Source organism: Macaca thibetana, chromosome 8 (genome assembly GCF_024542745.1).
Source record: "Macaca thibetana thibetana isolate TM-01 chromosome 8, ASM2454274v1, whole genome shotgun sequence".
NCBI classification, from domain to species: Eukaryota; Metazoa; Chordata; class Mammalia; order Primates; family Cercopithecidae; genus Macaca; species Macaca thibetana.
The window spans coordinates 18,487,110-18,502,577 of NC_065585.1; the positions used below are offsets into that span (position 1 = coordinate 18,487,110).

General features: G+C 45.6%; 1 long non-coding RNA gene across 1 annotated transcript in view; it reads right to left on the reverse strand.

Annotated features, from left to right (window-relative positions):
• The window catches only part of LOC126961718 (uncharacterized), a 161,272-nt gene that overhangs the window by 135,318 nt on the left and 10,486 nt on the right, over positions 1–15,468 (reverse strand). The window lies entirely within an intron of this gene.

Consider the following 15,468-nt stretch of genomic DNA (forward strand, 5'->3'; position numbering starts at 1 on the left):
GAAATCCAGCTAGTCCTGTCTCTCAGAGGGATGCCGGGCTGGGCGTGGTGGCTCACGCCTGTAATCCCAACACTTTGGGAGGCCGAGGTGGGTAGATCACCTGAGGCCAGAAGTTCAAGACTAGCAAAGACCAACATGGCAAAACCCCGTCTTTACTAAAAACGCAAAAATTAGCTGGATGTGGTAGCGCATGCCTGTAGTCCCAGCTACTTGGGAGGGTGAGGCACAAGATTCACTTGAACCTGGAGACAGAGGTTGCAGTGAACTGAGGTAGTGCCACTGCACTCCAGCCTGGGTGACAGAGCAAGACTCCATCTCTGGAAAAAAAAAAAAAAAACAGGGATGCCAGTATGCCAGCTGAAGTAGGAGTGCTGTCCTAATCCATCCACTTACTTTTGCACCCACAGACACATCTCAGATTCCACTTTCCTCTTCCCAGGTCCCCAAGACACCACTGAGGACCAGTAGGAATGTAAGCCCCAGTTGTGTAGGGAGGAGGAAGCCAGAATTCTGAATTGGGAATAGGTGAAGTCAGATTGCCTTAATCTTCCAAAGTCACAGACAGGACCCCTCAGCCATCCTGCTGATAAATACACCCTCATTGTCATCAAAGAACCCAAGAAGAACTCACTAACCCCTTGAAGGCAAACCACAGCCTGTTAACTAACAGTGGTGGTCCCACAATTACTGGCAAGTGTTTGCTGGGCAGAAGAGTGCCAGTGAAATGCTGCAGGGCACCAAGGCAGAGAAGAGCCGGCTCCACCAATTAAGGGTGTGCTTCTGAGCAGTCGCTGTGTCTAGGAGAGTTTCTGAAATAAGCCCAGGCACGCCAGCACAGGCCCCTGGGAAGAGACAGCAAGCAGCCTCTCTCTGGCAGCAGGGAGCCAAGGGGCACAGCATCGCCATGGCTACCTCTCAGAGCCTGCCTCAAAGCCTTTCAGGAATCTCTGCTATTTATGGAATTGGATCACATTCCCCAAGGCCAGCATTCCTTCACTCTCAGGCAATCTCCCTTTACTTTCCTTCGCCCCAGTTAAATTAAGGCAAAGGTGGGCCCTGACACTGTCCGTGCTGGGGAACCTCAGTGAGATGCAGCAGAGGCCCTGTGGCCGAGGCCGTCCCAGACATTTCTGCTTGCCACAAATCCCACATATCCACAGAGCACAAGGTGGAACATCCTTCGCATGCTCTTAAACTTCTAACAGGATTGGAGGAAGAAACAGACCCTCCCTGATGTGACTGATGTGCCAGTTCAGGCCTTGATGGATGTGCCAATTAATGCCAATTAATGCCTTTTTCCATTCTGTCTTCCCAGCACAGTTTCAGGAAAGGGAGAATGAGACAGTAACGCAATCAGTATTGTATATTTGCCACAAAGAACACCCAGTTAGGTTTCCTATTGGGGCCAGCATCAGATGCTAGTCTGATTTAATTATGTTTCCAAAATAATTAAATAAATAAAATGTATAGCTTTGTTTAATAAGGTAATGTTTTGGAAAATGATAGAAATTGAATTTAAACTGCTTAAATTCTTATTAAAACCAGCTTCTTTCAACCAACTAACAAAACAAAAACCTCCAGAAATACAGTCCGTGAAGTTTCCTGTTCAAATAGTCCCTAACTCCATCTGTTGGTCTTGTCTGGCCAGTATGTCTTTGTTATTCCAGGGGCATCACCTCATTTTTAGGATGGTGGCTCCAAAACTGTTCCTTCTACAACCCCATCCAAACGTGTAGTTACAGTGGAAACTGGCGATAATAGTATCCCGATTACTTAGCCTCAGGACAGGCGTCAGACCATGTCAGGCTAGTCAGTGTGCTTCCCAGCACCTAAGTGGGAAGCTGAGAAAGGGATTTCTAGAGCTAAGGGCAGCTGTGGTTACTACCCTGGGGAGAGGGGTGTATCTAAAGGAATGAAGAGGACTTGCAGAGAAAAGCAATGACAAGATAAGGAGATCCCTGTAGACATTCAAGTCATTGATTTGAGGCTTATGTGGTGGATTGGTAGAATAATGGTCCCTAAGAAATTAGGTCTCCTTGTAGATGCCACCTTGCATAGTCCCCTCCCACATTGATTCTGGGCTTGACCATGTGGCTTGCTTGGGCTAGTGGGACATCAGCAAATAGGATGCAAGTAGAGGCTGGAAAAGAAAGCACTTAGACATTGAAACGCACCTTTTCTCTTGCTGCTGTTCAAATCTCTTCACCATGCGAAGCAGCCCGGGCTAGCCTGCTGGCATCAGGTGGCCCAGCCAATATCCAGCACGAACTGCCAGACGTCAGTGGACCATGGCCAGTAAGAGCATCATAGACCATTCAGCCTCAGTTAAACCACATGGAAGACACCAGGAGAGCCCAGAAGAAGAACCATCAAACTGAGCTTCACCCAAAATGATGACCCACAGAGTTATGAGCAAATAAAATGGTGGCAGCTTATTCATCAAGTTTTGGAGTCATTTGTAACTCAACAATAGGAGACCTTTCTGCCATCATGTGAAGAAGGTGACTATAGGAGAAGAAACCCTGTAGAAAGAAGGCCCAGATATCCTAAGCACTCCAACCATCCCCACCATCTGGCTGAAGTCACAGATATAACACAAAGCCCAGTTGACACTGAAGGGAGCAGAGATAAGTCTCCCAGAGGAGTCCAGTCCAAGCTGCCAATCCACACTTTCATAAACAAATTGATGTTTGTTTAAACTTTAAATGTAAAAAGTCACCACATTTGGAATGGCTTGTTATGCAGGAAAAGCTAACTCAAATGACTTCCTTAAAGCCATTCATTCTTATCTTTTTCGTGAAGGCATTTATTTGCCCATGCTGCTGAATGAAGCAAGATCATTAAGGGCATTCCTCATATCTGGTCATTTCTCCCTTGACAACAACATCCTAATTTTGTGTAGGGAGGCAATTTACAGAAGTAAATACCCCTTGTATTTCTTTGGAGTTTGGAGTACAAGAAAAATGGACATTTTTCTTGCTGCTAGATATGTTTATATGACACAGTTGAAGCTACAAAGAGGTTATGAACAATTGATAAAATGGAACACACTCTTTTCACTTTCTACCTTCTTTACTAGAACACAGAGGTGATGCCTGGAGCCACAGCAGCTATTTTCAGAATGGAACTATAAAAGAATTTTTTTTTTTTTTTTTTTTTTTGAGATGAAGTCTTTCTCAGTCACCCAGGCTGGACTGCAGTGGCGCAATCTTGGCTCAATGCAACCTCCACCTTCCAGGTTCAAGTGATTCTCCTGCCTCAGCCACTTGAGTAGCTGGGATTACAGGTGCGCACCACCACACCTGGCTAATTTTTGTATTTTTAGTAGAGACAGGGTTTCACCATGTTGGTCAGGCTGGTCTCGAACTCCTGACCTCGTGATCCACATGCCTCAGCCTCCCCAAGTGCTAGGATTACAGGCTTGAGCCACCGTACCCGGCCCAAAAAAGAAAATTTTTAAAGAATTACAGAGATGCCAGATCTGATATTGAGCTGCTAAAGCAATGCCCCTCAACAAAACAATGCAGTGACCATCTCACTCCAGAAATGTACAAGAACTACAGAAACTCGGTTACAAGACACCTCTTTAATGTGGGTTTCTGGCTGGACACATTGGCTTATGCCTGTAATACCAGCACTTTGGGAGACCAAAGCCAGAGGATTGCTTGAGTCCAGGAGTTTGAAACCAGCCTGGACAACATGGTGAAACCCTGTCTCTCCAAAAAAATACAAAAAGTTAGCTGGGCTTGGTGGCACATGCCTGTAGTCCCAGCTACTCTGGAAGCTGAGGGGAGGATCGCTTGAGCCCATGAAGCGGAGGCTGCAGTGAGCTGAGATCGCACCACTGCACTCCAGACCCTGTCTCATAAAGAAAGTGTGTGTGTTTGGGGAGTGCAGGGGAAGTCTTGCACACAGGCAAATACAATCTGAAAAGAAATGACTTGAGATAGATTTCTGTCCCTGTGACTAGAAGACTTGTGACTAATGATTTGGTCTTTGCATTGGTGAATTCTGTGATCACCCCTGCATGCTATACTGTAAAGTACACTAATCCCCCATTCTCTCCAGCCCAAGCACAGACACAAAGTTATTACCCTCTTTCTCTTTAAAATAAGTGAGATACATGGAGACTTTTTAAAATTATTTTACTAAAACTCAAGCAAGGCCAGGCACAGTGGCTCATACCTGTAATACCAGCACTTTGGGAGGCTGAGGTGGGCAGTCACAAGGTCAGGAGTTCGAGACCAGCCTGGCCAACATGGTGAAACCCCATCTCTACTAAAAATACAAAAAATTAGCCAGGCGTGGTGGCGTGTACCTATAAACCCAGCTACTTAGGAGGCTGAGGCAGGAGAATGGCTTGAACCCGGGAGGCAGAGGTTGCAGTGAGTCAAGATCGTGCCATTGCACTCCAGCCTGGGTGACAAGAGCGAAACTCTGTCTCAAAAATAAATAAATAATAATAATAAATAAAAAATCGGTTTCCTGAGTCCAGTTCAAATCTCTCAATACTCTTAGATACTGCAACTTCAGCCAAGTGTCAACATGAAGAGCACAGCTCTTCATAGCTTAGTAGCTGATTTGCTGAAATTATTGGCAGGCGTCACTCCCCAGTAGTTGGTATAGCCCTTTTTGGCTTGGATTGGAGGAACTGCCTACCTCTTGAGCGCCTCTATCCTCTTTACCTCCAGAGGTCTTGTGTCAGTCCACTTCTTTCCATTAAGTAAGAAAACAGCCTTTAACCATATCATAAATACACTCAGAGTTAATCACATTCAGAGACAATTATTCGTGGAGAGGACGCAATTCAGAAACATCCAACTATAAGATGGATATTTGACATGGTTTGCTATTTTTTTAGTTTATCATTTTGAATAAGGAATCCATACCCATGATTAAAAGATTCAAATACTATACAAAAGGATGTTATGCCAAGTTATTCTCTTTTCTACCTCTGAAACTTAAATCCCTACCCAGAGGCAACCACGCTTATCAGCTTTTTGGATAAACTTCTAGAAATAGACTATAGAGTATATAGAAGAATCAAGAGGAAAAAAGCATGAATATATGTACAAATATATATAGTATATAGGATATATTTCTCTCACTGTTTTCCACAAAATGTAATTAATATATTATTATCTATGCTATCTGCACCAAGAATATGGAAAGCAATGGGACAGAGGGAGGCTGATTAATAAGAGACCTTAATAACCTGAAAAGTCCTACACTGAGGAAGCCTGAGTGTTCTAATGACATTATCTGCAAAATAAAAGGATCTTGTCCTGTGCCTCTGGCTACACACAAATGCCCCCTTGATTGTGGTTTCTGTGTCTCTGTGCGTGCATGCAAGTCATACACGCACATGTCTACCTTACTGCGAACACAAATTGGCCACACCCATCTTTGGGGATCAATGTGTTCTCCATCCCACTGGCCTGGTCATTCAAGAATCCTAGATGGGGTCGGGCGCAATGGCTCACACCTGTAATCTCAGCACTTTGGAAGGCTGAGGCGGGCAGATCACCTGAGGTCAGGAGTTTGAGACCAGACTGACCAACATGGAGAAACCCCATCTCTACCCAAAATACAAAATTAGCTGGGTGTGGTGGCACATGCCTGTATTCACAGCTACTGGGGAGGCTGAGGCAGGAGAATTGCTAGAACCTGGGAGGTGGAGCCGAGATCGCATCATTGCACTCAAGCCTGGGCAACAAGAGTGAAACTCTGTCTTAAAAAAAAAAAAAAATTCCTAGATGGGGCTTCTAGTCCCTAGGCCTCTGGAAGTCCCTTGCATTGGTGACTGGCTCCCCATTTGCTTCCCTTCTGCCTGAGTCTGTGCAGCAACATTTAATTTATGGGGGACTCACACTGGCCTTGGCTCAAGCCTTGAAGCCCAGTCTCCCTGGCTGCATACTTCCTCCTCCTACACTTCTGACACCCATTATCAAGCAGCCTATGGGACCATACACGAAATCCCCCCATATTTTACAAATGGGTGAAATGGTACCTAGGCATGGACTTGGCAGAGAACCAAAAAGAATATGGACGGCAATATATGCCGGAATGAGGACTCTTGCTTCAGCTTGGGTGACCTGGGATTGGGTGACTGACGGTCACAGGATTGTATCCCGGTTCCTCTACATACAAGATGTGTTTTCTTGGTTGGGTTTCTTATTTCTGCAGCCTCAGTTCTCAGTATCTGGAAAGTGTGGATAATAATACATTATAGAACAATTAGGATTATAGAAAATAGATGCAAAACACCACATAGGATATTTTATTGGATAATAATAATTTTCCAAAATTTACACTGCATTTTTTATTTCTAAAATAGGCTCCCCCTCAGGTTCTGGCCTCTTCCTTATTTCTGTAAACATTATTAGCACCTATAGAGTATGCTTAGACATAGGTGATACAAAGATTATCAAGATATTATTGCCTTTGTCCCCTGGAGGTAGAAGTTGTGACAGAGGAGACAGAACAAGCCAGTTCCAGTGGCACAGTAAGTACTTCTTCTGTGCAGGTGTGAGGAGAAACTATGGAAATATAGAGTGCTTAACCATCTGCTATTAACAATATATGCAGCAGAGCCAGGTCCAGAGTGAGTGTGACTGTGGGACCAAGGTCAAGTGTGGGCTGAAATGGGAACCTCCATTTCCCAGCATATTTTCTCAATCATGCCCAGGCATCACACAGTTACTTGCTGCCTGGCTTCTCTCAGAAGTGACCCAGCTTTTCTCTGGGATTTTCCAAATACCATAGCCAGCGCCGTGACCCCTTCCATTTCTGAGCTTCCACGTGCACAGGAACGCAAGAGTTCCCCTCCTCTGCACCCAGGCACTTCCCTCCCCCTTTCACTCTTGGGCCCTCGCATGACCTCTAGATGAAGTCTCCAAGACATACACCGCTGAGGATAATTTGCCAAGCCAGCAATTCAGCAACAGGGCAGGGAATCTTTCCTGACTTCTGCCGTTAGGGGCTTACATGCCAGCATGAAATTTGTTTACCCTTATCTTAGCACACAAGAACAAATTATCCAGCCCTTGTTATCAATCCATCAGCTCTGTGTCTGTGGGTAGATTTCTGTGTAAATCTCCAGCAAACTCTACTTAGGTGACTGTTCACTTTTGTTTGCTGCCTTTTCCTGGCTCTGGGCTCACAGAATTGTCCGTCTCACTAGAGGACACGCTGGTTTTCATCTGTGGAGATGGTGGAAGAAAGTAGAGAGCAGCCAGAATCACTGCAGCCACAGAAACCCCACCACCCAGGTATGTGTCTCTCTCCCAGCTGACCTGCAACGGTTCCATCTGCCAAAATGGTCCAGTGAGCCAGGGAACCTCTGCCCTGGACAGCCTGGAAAACCAGAATGTATCACCTTTCGGGGCCTCTTGAGGACTTACCCCATTCAGGATGATTAGCACAAACAGATGATCCCAAGTAGGGTAAGAAACCTGTCCAAGTGAGTTTCAAACGGCATCAGTAGCCCCAATGCTAAATGATGGGGTTTAGCCAGGGAAAAGGGAAACCTTCCAGAAAACTAACAGATAATTTAACCACCAAAGTAAACATCATTGGCCTGGAGGCCTAGGTCTCAAAGACAACAAGGGTGGCTTAAGGATAATACTTAAAAAAAAAAAAAATCATTAACAACAACAATAGTGATTGAGCCATTACTATGTGCCGGGCCCATAAGAGCAGTCTCAACTGGCTTCAACCCTCCAGGTCCATTACCTGAAAAGCTCATAATAGCCCAGAGAGGTGAGTGCTGATAAAACTAGGGACTGGGTCAGGCGTGGTGGCTCATACCTGTATTTCCAACACTTTGGGAAGCTGAGGCAGGCGGATCACTTGAGGTCAGGAGTTCAAGACCAACCTGGCCAACATGGTGAAACCCCCACTCTATTAAAAATACAAAAATTAGCCAGGCGTGGTGGTGCGTGTCTGTAATCCCATCTACTTGGGAGGCTGAGGCAGGAGAATCGTTTGAACCTGGGAGGTAGAGGTTGCAGTGAGCCAAGACTGTGCCACTGCATTCCAGCCTGGGCAACAGAGAAACTATGTCAAAACATAAATAAATACATACATAAATAAACTAGAGACTGAAGCACAGAGAGGTCAGGTGATATTGCCTGAGGTCACACACAAATAAGAGAAAGATCAAAATTAAAACAGGTTGTTCAACCTCAGAGTCGATGCCCTAAATTAGGGCTTCTTAAGCATTGACACACACAACAAAAATCACCTGGAGGCCTTCTTAAAATGCAGATTCTGTTTTTCATGAGTTGTTGGTAGGGCCTGATATCCTGCATTTTCTACATGCTTCCAGGTGAGGCTCATGCTACCAAATAGAGGGCCACACTTGGAGAAGCAACACCCAGTCCGACTCGGTGCTAGAAAATGGAATAGGAGGCCGGGCACAGCGGCTCACGCCTGTAATCCCAGCACTTTGGGAGGCCAAGGTGGGTGAATCAACTGAGGTCAGAAGTTCAAGACCAGCCTGGGCAACATGGTGAAACCCCATCTCTACTAAAAATACAAAAAATTAGCCAGGCATGGTGGCAGGTGCCTGTAGTCCCAGCTACACAGGAGGCTGAGGCAGGAGAATTGCTTGAACCTGGGAGGCAGAGGTTGCAATGAGCTGAGATTGTACTACTGGACTCCAGCCTGGGCATCAAACCAAGACTCCATCTCACCCAAAAAAAAAAAAAAAAAAAAAAAGAAAGAAAGAAAGAAAGAAAGAAAAAGAAAAAAGAAAAAAGAAAATGGAATAGGAGCACCTCTATCAATCCACCAACTGTTTGTTACCTGTCTACATTGAAAGAAGAAAAGAAACTGGGAATAAGCCTCTAGAAATCTTGTAACAATTTGGCAGTTATTTCGTGCCTGTTAAATCTAGAAAATAGTAACAACAAACAACTGAGGCTTTCTCTTAGTCCATTCCAGTTGCTCTAACGAAACATAAACTGGGTGGCTCATAAAAAACAGAAATTTGTTGGCTCATGCTTGTAATCCCAGCACTTTGGGAGGCTGAGGCAGGCAGATCACTTGAGGTCAAGAGTTCGAGACCAGCCTGGCCAACATGGTGAAACCCCATCTCTACTAAAAATACAAAAATTAGGCCAGGTGCAGTGACTCACGCCTGTAATCCCAGCACTTTGGGAGGTTGAGGCGGGTGGATCATGAGGTCGAGAGATAGAGAACATCCTGGCTAACACAGTGAAATCCCGTCTTTACTAAAAATACAAAAAAAAATTAGCTGCGCGTGGTGGCAGGTGCCTGTAGCCCCAGCTATTCGGGAGTCTGAGGTAGGAGAATGGCGTGAACCCGGGAGGTGGAGCTTGCAGTGAGCCGAGATTGTGCCACTGCACTCCAGCCTGGGTCACAGGCGAGACTCCATCTCAACAACAACAAAAAAAATACAAAAATTAGCCAGGCCTGGTGGCACATACCTGTAATCCCAGCTACTTGGGACACTGAGGCACAAGAATCGCTTAAACCTGGGAGGGCCAAGGTTGTAGTGTGCTGAAATCCCACCGCTGCGCTGCAGCCTGGGTACAAGACTTCCTCTCAAAAAAATAAAAAAACAGAAATTTATTTCTTACAGTTCTAGGAGCTGGGAAGTCCAAGATCAAGATGTCGGCAGATTCACTGTCTGGTGAGGACCCACTTCCTGATTCATAGATGGTGGCCTCTCACCTTGTCTTTATATGGTGGATGGTGCAAGGGAGCAATCTTGCTGAAGCCTCTTTTGTAAGGGCACTAATCCCCTCATAAAGACTCCACCCTCATGATCTGATTACCCCACCCACCCCAGGCCCCACTTCCTAACACTGTCACATTGGAGATCAGGTTTTAACATACAAATTTTGGTGCAATACAGTCAACTCATAGCAAGCATGCATGAATGTCATTTTATTATCATTTTTTTACTTCATTCCTTTAGTAATTTATGGTATTTTACAAAGATATCAATTTACAAAATATTGGACATTATTAATAAATCAAACAAATAAAATGAACAGCCCTTACTCTTTCCCACAGATAATGTGGAAATCACTTCTCTAAAACCACTACACCATACTTGCCCCCTAACTGATGGGAAGTCTAGGGCCATCAAGATGCACACACATGTATGCATGTGTGTGTCCCGCTCAATTCCCATTTCCTATAGGTTCCATTTCCTCATGATTTTCACACTGCCCTGTATATCCAGCCCCATCAGATGAAGACTGCCATTCCCCAAACCCCTCAAGCTATGTGAATTTTGATTTGTCACTTTCTAGCTTCAGAACCTCTTGGCCAAGTCACTCAACCTGTTGCAAGTTCCATTTCCTCCTCTGCAGAATGAAGGTAAAGCCCATCGACCCCGTGCCACTCACTGTGTGGCAACTCAAATGAAATGACCTACGCCTGCAAAGCACTTAGCACAACACCCGGAACAAGCACTAGCAGTCAATAAAGGGCAGACACAATTATCATGAGGAAAAAACACAGCAATAAAGAAATTCAGGGCAGGAGCGGTGGCTCATGCCTGTAATCCCAGCACTTTGGGAGGCCGAGGTGGGTGGATCACCTGAGGTCAGGAGTTCAAGACCAGCCTGGGCAACATGCTGAAACCAGTGAAACCCTATCTCTACTAAAAATACAAAAATTAGGGGCCGAGTGCAGTGGCTCAAGCCTGTAATCCCAGCACTTTGGGAGGCCGAGGCGGGCAGATCATGAGGTCAGGAGTTCGAGACCAGCCTGACCAACATGGTGAAATTCTGTCTCTACTAAAAATACAAGAATTAGCCAGGCGTGGTGGTGCACACCTGCAATCCCAGCTACTTAGGAGGCTGAGGCAGGAGAATCGCTTGAACCCGGGGGGCGGAGGTTGCAGTGAGCCAAGATCATGCCACTGCATTCCAGCCTGTGCGACAGAGTGAGACTCTGTCTCAAAAAAAAAAAAAAAATCTTATTAGTCATTCATCAATTCCATCAACGTTTTCAAGAAGGAGCTCCAACTCTCTGCTAGGCACTAGGAAGGCAAAGAGATAGTTTTCTCTCAACAAAATTAGACAAATTTCCTCTTCAACTCAGAATGGTTACAGCCCAACTTCTCGCCAAAGTCTACAGCTGGAGTTAAATTTTAATCCTAACTGATAGGCAGAATAATGCCCCATGGCACTGCAAGATGCCCGATCACCAAGCAAAAATGTAATTATTTTCATTCTGCTCTAGAAACTTAGAAAGGTGAGTGAACTAACACAGTTTAGAAAGATTTTCAATATCCAGTTACAAAAAGGCAGGTTTTATTTAACCTTTGGTTAAACAGAAATCCAGTTAACTAGAGACTTTGCAGGCGGAGTATTCCTAGTGAATGGCTGTTAGGGTTTGCCGGTAAGTCATTTACATAATGACTCAGGGGTCTGGAGGCACTGGGGCTTGGGGATAATGGAAGGAAAAGGGCAGAGGATGGCTTTGGGAAATGTTGATCTAGTCCCTGAGGATTTGGGCAGAAATTTGTTAATCACTAGGGGAGACAAATTTGCCTGGTAGGAATGGGAATATTTTTTACCTTGCCAAACTCACAGACCTCTTCATGCCCAGGTTGTCGTTGTGTTTACGTGCCTGCAGGGGTGTAGGGATATGGAAGGGAACACTGAAATTTGATTTACTTATCTTTGTTGTCATGCCCCCAATGCTTTAATGGCTCAGACCCTCCCACGGAAATAAATTCATTTGTCCAATTAGGGTCCCCAGATTATTCTCTCTCCACCCTTGTGCTGGACTATCCCTATAAAGAAAATTCTGGTTCCTTTTCCCAGTGGAGCCATCTTCTATCAATCTGTTCCTGAAATCTGTCTGGGTATGCTGAAATCTAAGCAACTCATCTGAAACCCTGGTGCTAGCTGCTCTGGGTGAAGCATATTCCAGCGAGACCAGGAGGAAGAGGAAAAAGAAACACTTGATCATTGGGTGCATTTGCCTCACCAAGAAGCTCCTTCCTGTTGTTTCTTATACCCTGGGACAACCATGGCCAGAGAGCGAAGGCGCCATATGCAGTGGGCTTGAGGTCAGACCTGCCTGGGTCCATGCCCTGTTGGTTGGCTGATATGTGGGCTCTGGATGGGGACAAGTCCCTCCTGGTGTTTCACTTTCCCCAGCTATAAAATGGGTATGAGCAGAATAACAAAACCTGCCCTGTGAGGGCTAGGGAGGATTAACCAGGTAACACAGTATGTGCCCCAGAATGAATCTTACTACTGTCTCCTAAACAAGGCTTCATCTTTTTGCTGGCTTATGGCTATTCAGAGTGGTGACAGCTACTCTGATTTGCAAAAGTTGAGTAAATATAGCTTTTATACTTACACTTTTGGCTCAGGCTCTACATATCCCTTGTCTGGCATTTCCAACTACTTTTTGTGCCCTTAAGACAAAAGCCTCATTCTTTGCCTTCATTAATCCATTACTTCAAAAATGCTTCCTAAACACCTATTAAGTGTTAGTCAAAGTGACCGGCTGTGAGTCTCTACAGGGCAGCAACTGAGCAGAGGTACTCAAGGCAGGTGTTCACTAAGGATTCCTAGAGCTGGGTTGCCAGGCTCAGCTGAGCAGCAGTGTACAGTGAAATACACAGGGCTGCAGCCACAGAGCCTAGGGCAGGGCTCTCACCTTAGAGCAAAGGTAAGTCCTCTCCATATGAAGCAAGAACTTCACCCTTCACTCATACAATCCAGCCAGATCTTTCATTCAGCAAACAGGCAGTTAATGCCCTGTGCAACCAGCCTTGGTAACATCCTTTCTTGAAGTTTGCTCTTTTTAACAGGCCCTTACAAATGTTTAACTTCGTAAAGTTTTTTTGTTTGTTTTGTGTGTGTGTGTTTCTCCTCCTTAACCCACACTTTACCCTGTCAACTTCTTCCTGGCTCCGGTTAACTCATTCGTTTTGCAAACCTGAGCACATACTTGAAATTCAAAATCACTTCTTGGCCAGGTGCCTGTAATCCCAGCACTTTGACAGCCCGAGGCAGGCAGATAACTTGAGGTTGGGAGTTCGAGATCAGCCTGGCCAACATGGTGAAACCCTGTCTCTACCAAACAATACAAAAATTAGCCAGGCATGATGGTGGGCACCTGTAGTCCCAGCTACTTGGGAAGCTGAGGCGGGAGAATCATTTGAGCCTGGGAAGTGAAGGTTGCAGTGAGCCCAGATCATGCCACTGCACTCCAGCCTGGGTGACGGAGTGAGAACTCGTCTCCAAAAAAAAAAAAAAAAAAAAATCACTCTTTGAAGGAGTCATTCTCTTAACTCCCCTCCTCCATAATATGAATTTCAGACTCCTTCAAAGAGAGATCCAGTTACTCCAAAGGTAATTGTTAGGCATGTACCACGAGGAGGCCACTGCACTGGAGAACGAGGGAGTTACATTGGCACAATAAAGCCTAGGCTCCTAGCGAGACAGGCAATGGCGACCAAATGAGCAAACGAAATCACTCTTGTGATCAGCGTTATGCCGCAGACAAAAAGGGCTGTGAACAAGTGAGGGGGGCAACCAGCTAGTTAGCAAAGGCCCCTTCACGAACTTAATTTGAGGCATAAAGAACACTAAATATTTAACTTTGAGAAGACAGAGGTGAAAAGCATGCCAGGTCCAGGGGGTGGTCATGTCACGGGCTGAGGTTTTCATGAGCTTGGTATAGGCAGGAACCCAAGGACTGGTGTGGCTCAGTGGGCAACTAGGAGGCTGGCAAGGGATGAGGCTGGAAGGATGGTGAACAGTCAGTCTCATGAATGGACATGGAGCTGCAAGGTGATGGCTTCATCACCGTCAAAGAGGCATGTGGAATATGAAGACAAAGAAACTGAGCCATAGTGGTCAATGTCAAGGCCAGATAGGTGGCTGGGGTTACGCCCCCTCCACGGCACTGCCTGAGTCTAACTCTTGGCTCCGCAAATCACTAGCTGCGCGGCCATGGGTAAGATGCTTAAGCTTCTTATGCCTCTGTTTTGTCATTTGTGAAATGAGGATAATGATCATAATGCCTACCTCACAGGTGAGGGTTACATGAATGAATGCATAGAAAGCTCTTAGAAAGGTGCTGGATACAGTAAGGATTCAACACATGTAGCTGCTTCTATTTATTAGAATTTGTGAATTCTCTATCATCTGAGGTGTAATCCTCAAGCTCCCAGGTTCAAAAACCCAGCTGTCAATTCATGGAAAGTAGAGAGTCCCATGAACCCAGCCCACAGAGTCAGATACACAAAAGCAGACTGCCAGTTTACCGATTACCACCAAGAAACGGAGTTATCAGGTTAATTTGTATTCTCTCTAAGAATGTCCATACAGGCGGCCAGATGCTCTTCAGGAGGTTACTCAGTTGTCAGGAAGAAGAACATGCTCGATAATGTTAATGGTGGGTGTCTAGTCAGCTTCATTCAACTTCATTATATACTGGGAATTTCTTCTTCACAGACCCAACTCTCAAGTTAGTGTAGGGGACTATCTGCTTTACTTAGAAAGCACTGAAGAGCCGGGCGTGGTGGCTTATGTCTGTAATCCTAGCACTTTGGGAGGCCGAGGCCGGCGGATCGCCTGAGCTCAGACCACCCTGGGCAACATGGTGAAATCCTGTCTCTACTAAAATACAAACAAATTAGCTGCGTGTGGTGGCACGCGCCTGTAATTCCAGCTACTCGGGAGGCTGAGGCAGGAGAATCTCTTGAGTCCCAGAGGCAGAGGTTGCCGTGAGCCAACATAGCGCCACTGCACCCTAGCTTGGGCTACAGAGTGAGACTCTGCCTCAAAAAAAAGAAAAAGGAAAGCACTGAAGACACATTACCCCTGGAGGCCACTTCCATCCTCTTTTTGCTTCTCTTGGAGACTGTTTTTTGGAAAGAGACATTCATTCTTTAGGTATTGTTATGGACAGAATGTTTGTGTCCCCTCAAAATTCACATGCTGAAATTCTAACCTCCAATGTGTTGCTGTGGACAGCTAATGTGATACCTCAGTTCCTGTCTTCTTCTTTCTTTCTTTTTTTTTTTTTTTTGATGGAGTTTTGCTCTTTTGCCCACGCTGGAGTGAAGTGGTATGATCTCAGCTGAGCTCACTGAAACCTCCACAGCTCTCCCACACCCGTCCCACCCTGCCACCAGGGTTCAAGCAATTCTCCTGCCTCAGTCTCCTGAGTATCTGGGATTACAGGCGCACGCCACCACGCCTGGCTAATTTTTGTATCTTTAGTAGAAACGGGGTTTCACCATGTTGGCCAGGCTGGTCTCAGACCTCAGGTGATCCACCCCCCTGCCAGCCTCCCTAAGTGCTGGGATTACAGGCATGAGCCACCATACCTGGCCAGTTCTTGTCTTCTTAGTTTAAAATAATTTAAATAAGAGACACACAGCAAAGGAGGTGCAGCACAGAGTAATGTATTGCAAAAGAATATTTTGAAACTTAAGTGCAGAGGCCGGGCACGGTG